At 43.9% G+C, this 10,576-nt stretch overlaps 1 non-coding gene across 1 annotated transcript; it reads left to right on the plus strand.

The window, feature by feature from the left end:
* Positions 1-2,657: 2,657 nt before the first annotated feature.
* Positions 2,658-2,731, plus strand: Trnar-ucu (transfer RNA arginine (anticodon UCU)). The gene has a single exon. It is a non-coding gene; the product is annotated as a tRNA-Arg (tRNA).
* The last annotated feature ends 7,845 nt before the right edge of the window (positions 2,732-10,576 follow it).

The following is a 10,576-nucleotide window of genomic DNA, read 5'->3' on the forward strand; positions in this document are numbered from 1 at the left end:
GCTTTAAAAGAAGAAAAAAATGTACTGTCCCCAGCCAATTTTGAGTGGCTTAACCTCATCTTTCCTGCCCCCTTGAACATTCTAGCTTTATTTGATTGTTTCCTACTTGATTTTTAAATTGAAAACATAGTTAGGAGACATTATTCATACTGTTGAGAAGCCTGTCTATCTTATGGATGATAAAACAAAAGATGTCAGAGAGACAAAGTCCAGTATTTTTGTTGACACAGATTATAAGTATAGAGTGTCCCTGAAAAAGTTTTTTTTTTTTTTTTTCTTGGAATAGAGAGATTTCTGTGGGAAAGAGAGAGGAAGTTGAAGGAGGGGGATTTCAAGGGAAGGAAGAGACCCAGGCAACAGGGTCTCTGTGTGGCCTTGGAAACTTGACTCCATATTTGCTAGGCCATAGAACGATTCCTTGTTTTCTGCCATACATCATTCAGGGTCATATCCATATTGGAATTTACCTGCAGGATCTTTGAGGGTGGGATTTACCTTCTCTGTCACATCCCCAGCAACCAGTGAGAGCATTGCAAATGAATAAAGCTCCCAAGGGAGTGGAAGATGGGGGACCTCTACCCTGAGGTGGTGGAGAACACATGATCTAAGAGGCCGTGCAGCTTTGGGCTTAACTAGGGACCGACATATTTCTTGGGTATAGGGCAGTGTCTTTGCTGAAACCAAAGGCTGTGTGTGTGTGTGTGTCTAAAAGATCGTGGGCCTGGCAGGAAGTGTCCTCCCAAGCTGACCTTGCCTTTCCTTTGCATGTGAGCAGCTCTTTGCTGGCCTGTGAGATTGAGCTTCCCTTTGTAGACACCTGGGCTTCTTTGAACTGCTCCCTGACCAGCCCCTGGTTAGTGGCCACTTGGAGTACTCCAGGGTCTGCTGGCATTCAGTTTTGTGTCACAGGTTCTTGAACGAGTCTAGGGTAAATGTATTAAGAAAGACCAATCCTTTGCCCCCTTCATATAAGTTTATAATGGACATTGGTTTTACTTTTCTGAGCGCCTGGCTGGAGGTCCTATGTGGAAGGCCATCTGGGTTGAAGCAGGTGTTGATTTCCCCCCTGGTGCTAGAGTCTCCTGCTTTCACTCCGGCCCTGAATCTCACCTCGGTGGAACTTCCTACCGGGTCTCATTCTTGGGGCCATAAGGATGGGTAGAGAGTGTGAGTTCAAGTGCTGTCTTGGAATGTGGAGAGTCCTTGAAGCTCTTCCTGCCTGGGTATTTATATTGGTCCCTTACTTGCCCACTAACGTCTGGTCTGACAGGTTAGGACTACCTTGGGTTATGATTGGAGTCTACTGTCAGCGTTCCGAGCTGTGGGTTGTGGAGACATCATGAGGGACATCATGCTCTCTGCTTTTACTGTAACCTTTTGAGAGGGAGTGGGGTGGTAGACAGTGAATCAAATCTTTAAATCAGTGCATTAGCATTGGAAGCATAGAGGTCAATTATCCCAGTGTGTCTGGGACAAGTAAGGAGAAAATGAGCTGAGAGTAGGATAAGAAGGACTTGGATTAGACATTCCAAAGAACTGCCTCAGTGGAAATTATAAACAACAGTGATTGTAGAATTGTCTTCTTTGGGAGGCTTTTGAAAATGGGAAAAGATTTTTTTTTGGATCTGAGCTAGGTATGGGAGTCTTTTATATATGGTTATGGAGGGATAGTCAGTTTAATTGTACTTGGATGCCTCTAGCTAACTTGGACAGCTGAGAAATCCTCCTTTCTTAAATTAGGATTTTTTTTTTCCCTGAATGGAAAGAATTGTAGGGACTTAGGGATAGGGTCGGTGCAGGGGAAGGGACACAGGTTTTCAAAGACTGTGTCCCTTAACTGTGAGACCCACTTGTATTTCATTAAAGAAATGCCACTCTTACCCTCCCTCCCCACATGTACACACACAAACTCTTAATTTCTGACACACACACACACACACACACACACACACACACACTCACACTATACTGCTCCATCTCCACTCCCGACTTTAATTCTAGTGAGGATGCTGAAAGCACACCAGATCAGACTCCTGGTACCTCTTCTCTGGGCTTGACAGATACAATTCTGACAGCCGAGGAGCGGGCCAGTTTCCTGCAGCCCAGCTTTCTCTCCTGCCATTCTGTCTCTGCCGCCATTCAGTGTTTCTTCGCAGAAGCAGCTCCTTTGTTTCTGAGATCTAGGGTTTTCCCGAATTCCCCAGCTTTGCCCAGCCCCAGCCTCAGAATAGCTGGACCGAGCGACGGGGATGAAACCACAGTGAAGGAATGGGGGTGGAGGTAGAGATGGCTTCTGCCTTCTCTGCCAGGCTGGGTGCACTCGACTTCATTAGCATGAGAATAGGAAGACTTTCCCCGCATCCTTCCCGAGGGATGGAGAGGAAAGGAGAGCAGAGACTCTAGCTCTGTCCTACCCTATCAATAAAGATGCTGAGACTGGCAAAATGACCACTGTCACATTCCTCCTATCCTCCGAGAATCCTAGGACCCACAATTTGAGGAAAGCTTTCATGGAGCCGGCTGGTGGATCTCCACTCCAGATTTTCCAGCTGTCCCTGTCCCCCCCACCGCTCAGAGAGCAGGATGCTGAGATGGCTCGGTGATGCAGAAGGTATGTGCTTTTTCAGTTCTGGTGCTGATGCTGTGTGTGTGGTGAGGTCTCTGTGGCGCAATGGACGAGCGCGCTGGACTTCTAATCCAGAGGTTCCGGGTTCGAGTCCCGGCAGAGATGGTCACCTGGCAGGTGCCTCTTTTGCTTCGAAGGCTGTCCTGCTAGGTTGATAATTATATTTATTCCTCCCTGGAGGCTTTGGGGGAGAGAAAGGAAAGCCTTTTCCTTGGGAATCCCGGATCTCCTTCCCTTTTCCATTCCCTCCCTCTTCATTCTTTCTGTTTCTCCCTGACTGATTTTCCTTGTCCAGTGGAGGCTCAGATGTCCGCTGCATCTCTGCCCAGTCCGACCCACACAGCCTTTTTTGAATCCTTTGCTTCATAATGAGATAATTGATACATTGCAACCAAGACGCCAGCTCAAGGGTTCTGGAATCACTATGGTTCTCATCCGTTTTCCCTCTGGGAACACAAAAAGGCAGACTGACTCTTATGCAAACGAGGAAATGCCCAGCTGTCCTCTAAGGTAATACCCTCCTTGACCAAGCTCTTCTTTTTGGGGGGCAGGAGATAGTTGGGGTCATGCAGAGAATAATTCCTTGCACTTTGTCAGCTATCCTTTGTATTCCTGGGGCTTCGGGGGGGAACTAATACTGATAACTCACTTCCTCTTACATTTCAGAGCTGAAATGTAATCATTACTCTTTGTCTCAGTGGAATAAACCTCACAGCAACACACTAATTACCAGTGGTAAGTTGGATGAGCTTGTCCCCAGAAAGGTAAAGTTCTTATGCTCAGATGCTTTCACTGTGAAGTTTGCTGTACCCTTTCTGTTTGCAGGACAAGCTTTGAGGGTTGTGTTGTGAATTTCTTTTTTTTTCCTCCCTCCAACAAGCTGATGATCACCTCATCTCTCATCCTGCATTCACTTCTGTTCCCTGTCTCATCCAATGGGCCACATTCAGCCAGATTGGGAGCCTGGTCACATCAGGATGTAGCTCATGTTTCTATTTTGGGCTGGCCTGGCTCTCTCCCTTGCACATTGCTGCCTCTAGCCTATTAGCTGGAAGGGACGGGCCCGTGCCAATGACTGACCTCCACCTCAGGTGAACCCAGGAAACCCTGACGGGACCCAGAGTCAGCATCCCTCCCACGTGGGACTCTGGATGGAGGGCCAGAGAACACAGCCATGGATTCACTCTGAGGAAGTTGAGGTTGGGAGAGGCAGAGGATCCCAATAACCAGTTTAACCAAACCATGCTAAGAGTGGGGAGAAAGATGAGGACTCTGGAGGGTTTGATGCTTTTTCCTTTGACATGTGTGTATTTGCAGCAAGTTGAAACTCCCGAAATTCTTTGGAAGTGGTAGTCTTTTAAGGGGACTTAAAATTCTTGTCCTAAGAGCCAACATAACTCTACCTTTCTGCATTACCTTAGAGGAATGCCAACTCAGCTATGAATTATCACCCAGCATCCCTCTAGATATGCCCTTTGGATCCTTTCAATTATTGTTGACTTATTTTATTCTTGATGTATTTTGTTAAGGAAAGGAATGGTATATTTTCCACAATAATCCAAGCATTGTATGTTTTTCTCCCCTGCACCCAGTACTGGAGAATGGACCCAGGGGTGCTCTGACACTGAACTACATCCCCTGACCTTTTTAATTTTATTTTGAGAAGGGGTCTTGCTAAGTTGCACAGGCTGGTCTTGAACTTGCAATCTTCCTTCCTCAGCCTCCAGAATAGCTGGGATTACAAGCAGGTACCACTCCACCTGGATTCATACAGGTCTTTTGAGATGCCTCATCTCATGCTATTGTACTGGGCCTGCTCAACAGTAAGATGTCTGAGAGAAAGGAGGTGGTTGTCACGTGCATGGTTAAAGGTCAGGGCAGGGGTGCAAGTTCATTGTGGCTCACTCTAGTATTTGCTCAAGCCTGGAAGCTTTTTGGGAATAGTAATCAGATTTCATAGAATTGTGGGGTCAGGGGCAGGAGGGGGAACAGGAAGAGGGTATGTGCCCAGGTAGACACTGAGTTGAGATTTGTTCACCTTTGATCATCACCTGATATAGCCAGCTCCTTATGTGAAGTTCTATGCCAGTGACAATTAAAACTCAACCCTGATTTTAGCCTGTCATTTCTGTTTCCTAACAACTCGGAATCAGTGGACTTTGGTATAAGTTGCTTCTTTGCCAATTTGCTCAATCTCTGAACTTTAATTTACTTATTTGTAGAAATGAGGTTTTATTCTCTTTCCTGTACATGTAAAAGTGGATGAGAAAGCCCATTGTACAGTTCTGTACATAAATGTGGACTCTGTTAACTTTCTGGTTGCTTTCATCTTGCTCTTCAGCATGGAGGAAAGGTGTCTGGCCACACAGTAGGGGAGGTGAGAGGGTCTGAATGGTTAACTCCTACCCGGAGCATCCGGGGTTGACTTTGTCTTATTAGCTAGGGCTGGTGCTGGCACAGAACAGGCTGAGAGAGAAGGTGGAGGAGATATTTCTAGTCACTGTGGTCCTCCAGAGCATGGCTGGTCCCTTTGCACCTCAGGGAACCTCATCTCTGCTGGGCAGGCAGAAGAATCTGCAGGCCAACCCACTGAGTGGAATGAGGAGCTTCCATAGTCTTAGACATCAGCCAGATCTGGTTGTCTACATCTGTCTCTGAGGGGTGATGCTTTGGGGACTTGAAGGAGATATCGTCAGGACTGCAGGGAAGCTTTTCGGCATGGGTAAAATTCTTCTGTAAGTGATAGCAAATTTTCTTCTTAACATAGGAGGGATAACTCGTAATTTATGAATATCATAATTATCGTATTTTTAAAATACTCAGAATACAAAATAGAAATAGTTATTTTTTTTTTAAAGTCACTTTACTGTAAGACTCAAATGCTTCAGAGGTGCTGGAGCTGATCATTAATTTCAAAGTATGTGGGCAGATATGTCTTATTTATTATTGTATTCTTAGTGTCTGAAATAAGGTAGGCATTTGATGGATATATTTGAAAGAATTAACGCTGACTTAGATTGGCTATAAATTATGTAGATAGGAAAAAAAGAAAGAAATTTCTCTTAGCTCCTAGGCAGCAGGAACACAGGCAATAGCTTCATGCATTAATTCATTCGCTTAAGAAATATTCATCAAATGTTCACTTTGTGTCACTTTCCCTTGTTCCAGACTCTGGCATCCAAAATAGCAACCCCCATCACCCCCAGGAGTGCATGTTCTTATGACCGAGACAGGAAAGGTTAAAACGTGTGTGTGTGTGTGTGTGTGTGTTTTACTTAGGATTGAATTCAGGGGCACTTTACAAATGATCTACATCCCCAGTCCTTTTTATTTTTACTTTTTACATTTTGAGGCAGGATCTCGAGAGTGATTCGAGTGGTCCTTCCCGAGGCCCTCTTGCAGGGAATGAAGACCTCAAAGATGAGGGCTTGGAGGAAATCCAAAGACTGGTATTTCATGCAAAGAATCAGCAAAGAGTGGACACCCCGAGGTTTGGACAAATTGGAAAGGAAGCCCAAAGATCAGTGTGGTGAGGAGAGAGGAGATGGAGAGAATTTTAGGGTCAGAGTTTAAGACTGGGCATGCCATGGAGAGCAGTGTTAATCCTGTCACATCCAGCTCTGATTAAGTCCAGTATTTTCTCAAGTCTCCTCTCTTCGCCTCTAATTAAATCCAGAGCTAACATAACCTTCCTACTCAAATTCATTAAAGCAAATCAATATGATAGAGTAATTGTAACATGAGAGAAATAAAAGGAAATAAACTGATAATAAACAGTATGCATTTTAGTATATAAATGCTACGTTCGCATTTTTCTTTCTTTATAAAGAATGGTCTTGAATACAGGAGCTTCATAGGCCAACCAAGGCAGGCATTGCTGCACTGCTGACTTAAATATCATGAAAGAGGGCTGGGGATGTAGCTCAGTGGTACAGCGCTTGCCTGATGTGTGAAACCCTGTGCTCAATTCCCAATAGTGTGATAAACAAATAAACAAACAAACAAACAAACAAATGCCATATATTTTAAAAATAAAAGGGACATCATCCATCAGCAGTGTCATTTCCAAATCTGGTGAAGACTTTTCATTAATTTTTTTTTTTTTAAATCAAAGCCAAGTAAATCTTCTTGCAAAATACACAGTACACATTTCTGGAAGATTAAGGAAGTTCTAAAACCATGCAAAGAAACCTCTCTTGTCTTTACATATGTAAAAATGAGTTAGACTCAAGACTCAGATACCAGCAAATAGGTTTTTGGTGGATGATTCCAACAAAGTGCATAACACAGGCAATTCTTTGCATGACATGCTCCTGCATGTCACAGGACACAAAAATCCCAGATACCCTTCCTCTCTACAGTTTTAATGGGGGTCTCCAGTTATTTGGACAGCAAAAACTACCAAATTTTCAGACCACTCCAGAGGGGCTATTGCTGCCCCATCAGCAACCACGGATGTGAGCCTTGTGGCTCAGGCTTTCCTGCCTGTTGGTGAGGGCTGCTGGTGGGTTTAGAGGAAGGCTGACAGGTTAAAAGGCTGTTGGCAGAGAACAGACTGGGTTGGAGCTGCAGGCAGGTTTGCACTTCTGCTAGGCCCAGAGCCTTGCAGAAGCAGCAGGGGGTGGCACTGTGGTTTCCAAGGGCTGGTTCTGCTGTCACCAGAGATGGGGAGTTTTATAATAGTGTCCACCTACAAAAGTGATTTATTAACTCTGGAGAGCAGACCTGGCACACATCACTTACATTTTGTCTGGGAACTGGTTATTTTTACTTATTGTCATTACCATACTTGTCACCTACCGGTGAACATGTTCATTTTGCTTGTATTTAAAATCCATAGCAAATAGAGCATACTCCCTAAAACAGTATTGCAGTGTTTATGTCCGTAGTAGCTCCCATAAATTATCATGGAACAGAGTGTCTTTAAACCTCTCTATGTCCTCTGCAGAGTTTGGATGGATCTTTTTTTTCCCCCTCTGTGATAGAAATACTGTTCTGCAGTGTTTCTTTTGAGAGAATAAATAGTGAGACATGGAATATTATGATAAGGGAAGCTGAAAACCATCAGCACAGTAGAAGAAGCAATTTCATGGGAATGACACAGACCTGGGTCCAAATCTGGGGTCTTGCTGTTTACTTGTGTGACTTGAGGCACACATTAGGTCTTTTTTAGCCTTGATTTCCTCACCTAGAAAATGGTCCACATCTTACTTAGAATTAAATAAGGGAAGATATAACAGTATCTGGATTAGACAGTTAGATACCCAGTAAGAGCTAATGCAAATTCTGGCCTCCTTACTTTATGGATGGTTCTTTCAATCCATCTTCTCCAAATTGCATGTATCGAGCTAGTTTCTTTGTGTGAGCCTTGAGAGACTTAGCCTTGAACTGCATGTTTCCATCCCTTGAAAATGGTTGGGCTGAATGGAGGCCTGGTGGATGTAAACAAAAGCATGATGTACTTTAGATAATGGTTAACTCAAAAAGCACTTCTACTGTAAATCATTTCTTCCATTTGTATTATCTTGTCTTGCCCCTCCTTTCCTCTTATATGACATGAGCTGAGACTTAATTCCATACATGCACGATTTTGTTGGGATGAACCCAACTACTATGATGCTCTAATAAAAAATGGAAAAAATTAAAAAAAAAAAAAAAAAAAAAGCACTTCTACTGTGATCACGTTGGGAGCTCTGGATTTCTCTCTGGGGCCCTGAGTAGAGAAACCCTGAAGCAATCCTTAGTCTAGCTCTGGAAGCAAGGTTTCCTAGGCTCTGTGGAAAGGGTCACAGGTCACCTTCTGTGTGTGCAGCAACACAGGGGTTTATAGCTAGGTATGCTGACATGCGTGTCTATCTGGAGAAGGCAGGTAAGTGTCTTAAGAGATGAAATTAGGCTCAAAACAAAACAAAACAAAACCCTGGGGGAGCTTAGAGGAGATTGGAGATCACGACTTGGCTGCTGCAATCCTGGGCAGGTCCCTTTCCATGGATTTAGCTCATGACTCCTCAGGGGACTATCTTCTGGGAATCACTAACAACCTCCCCCCAATAATCTTGTCTTTTTTTTTCTTTTGCTGTATCAATAGACCACTTTTCAGGAAGGGAAATGTACCATCCAAAATAGCAGACCATTCAGAACCAGTTGTATTTATTTTGAGAGAACACGGAACATTTTCCTTTTCTAATTATGGCCAAACTTCTGACAGTGCTTTCCTCCCCTTTCTTTCTTTCAATGTGTTCCTGATGGCAGAAGAGAGTGATTGCTTGCTCCCAGGTTTCAGGACATGGCCCAAAGTGGCCTGTGTCAAGCACATTTCTCTGAACTCTTACACTTGATGTTACATTCTAGTACACATTTTTGGTTCTCATTCATTGTATCTGCACTTTGGAGGTATAAAAATTATTAGCTGGCCTCAAATCTTAGAGGACTAAGATATGGACTCCTGGCGTACCCTAGTTATTAAGGCACAGAACTATATTAATATTAAAAGTGAGTTTGTGACACCTGAGCATCTGTTCTGAGATGAAGAGGCAGGTTAAGTAGATGGAAACCCATAAGGTCAAATGAATAAACATTAACCCATTTACTCTTTTTACAAAGATTAGTTTAGTGCCTACTATGTGCTAAACATTGAACTAGGTACAATGATGAGCAAAAAAGAGAAAGATTATCACACAAATATATGCAAAATCTTAAGTTTGAATGGAAGAGAGCTCTAAGGAGCAGGAAAGGCCTGTGGCTAGAGGAATGGGCTGTTTCAAGGAGGTCAAACCAACCTTCCTCCTGGATGTGTCTCTTGACTTGCAACGAAATGGTAAGTAGGAAAAAACTAGGCAAAGAATGCAGGAAAGAGCTTTGTAGGCAGAGCTAGAGCATACACCGAGGTGTTGTGGGAAGGGAAATGTCAGGTATGAAGAACTGAAAAGCAAGTTTTGTTTGAGTGCAAAGAGGGCGAAGGGTGGCCTGGAGTCAAGTTGGATGGAGGATCAGGAGGACGGCCCCACAGGGCCTTGTAGTTCCTGTAAGGGGTTCTGTCCTTATCCCCGGAACAATGGGAGATCACCGCAGGGATTTAAGCCAAAGGATGACATGATCAGATTTGTATTTTGGAAAAGTGACTCCAGCTGCTACTCAGGAGGGTGGAAGACTGCCAGGGTGGATACTGGAGCTGAACCAGAAGTTTACACCAAGACTTGTTGTGAGAACCGATGTTAGGTTGGGGTAAGGTAAAAATGGCGGCCGCGGTGGTGACGGCAAATGGAGAAGGAGATGATTTTAGAGACATTTGTGAGCTAAACTGTGCAAGATTTGCCGATGGATTGGAAATGGTAGATAGAGGGAGAAGTTAAGAAGGGTGGTTCTAGGATTGTGCTCAGCCACGGTACGCAATGGAAGACGGCCAGATTTGAGAAAGAAAAGGGATGAGTTTGGTTTTGAGCTTCTAAATGTGAGGTGCTTTTGAGATCTGCAAGAGGGGACGTCACATTGATATGCAGTTGAGAGCTGTGGGCCAGGGTCTGAACTAATTTAATTCTGGAATTCATCTGCATGTTGGAGGAATTTGTAGCCAGAATCTGAGAGCACCCAGGACAAAGTATTTGGAGGGGGAAGAAGAAGGGCCTAAGAATGAATTAAGAGGAACTCCAATATTTAATAGCAGGGTAGAGAGGAATTATACCAGAATATTACAATTTTTAAAGCCAGGGAAGGGAAGAGAGTGTCCAAGGGGGATTTGATTGAGCATCACATACTACTGAGAAGTCAAGAAAGATGATAACTAAAATATGTCCCTCAGAGTAAGTGACATGGATGAGAGTTGTTTTGGTTTATATGGAATATTGGTCAGAAAAAAACAGTATTCCCAATATTGGAGGGAGCGGGAGGTAGGGAAACTCCGGCAATGCATACTGTCAACTCTTGGAAGTTTGGCTGAGAAAGGATGAGAGG

The sequence above is a fragment of the Urocitellus parryii genome, chromosome 11 (assembly GCF_045843805.1).
Source record: "Urocitellus parryii isolate mUroPar1 chromosome 11, mUroPar1.hap1, whole genome shotgun sequence".
NCBI lineage: Eukaryota > Metazoa > Chordata > Mammalia > Rodentia > Sciuridae > Urocitellus > Urocitellus parryii.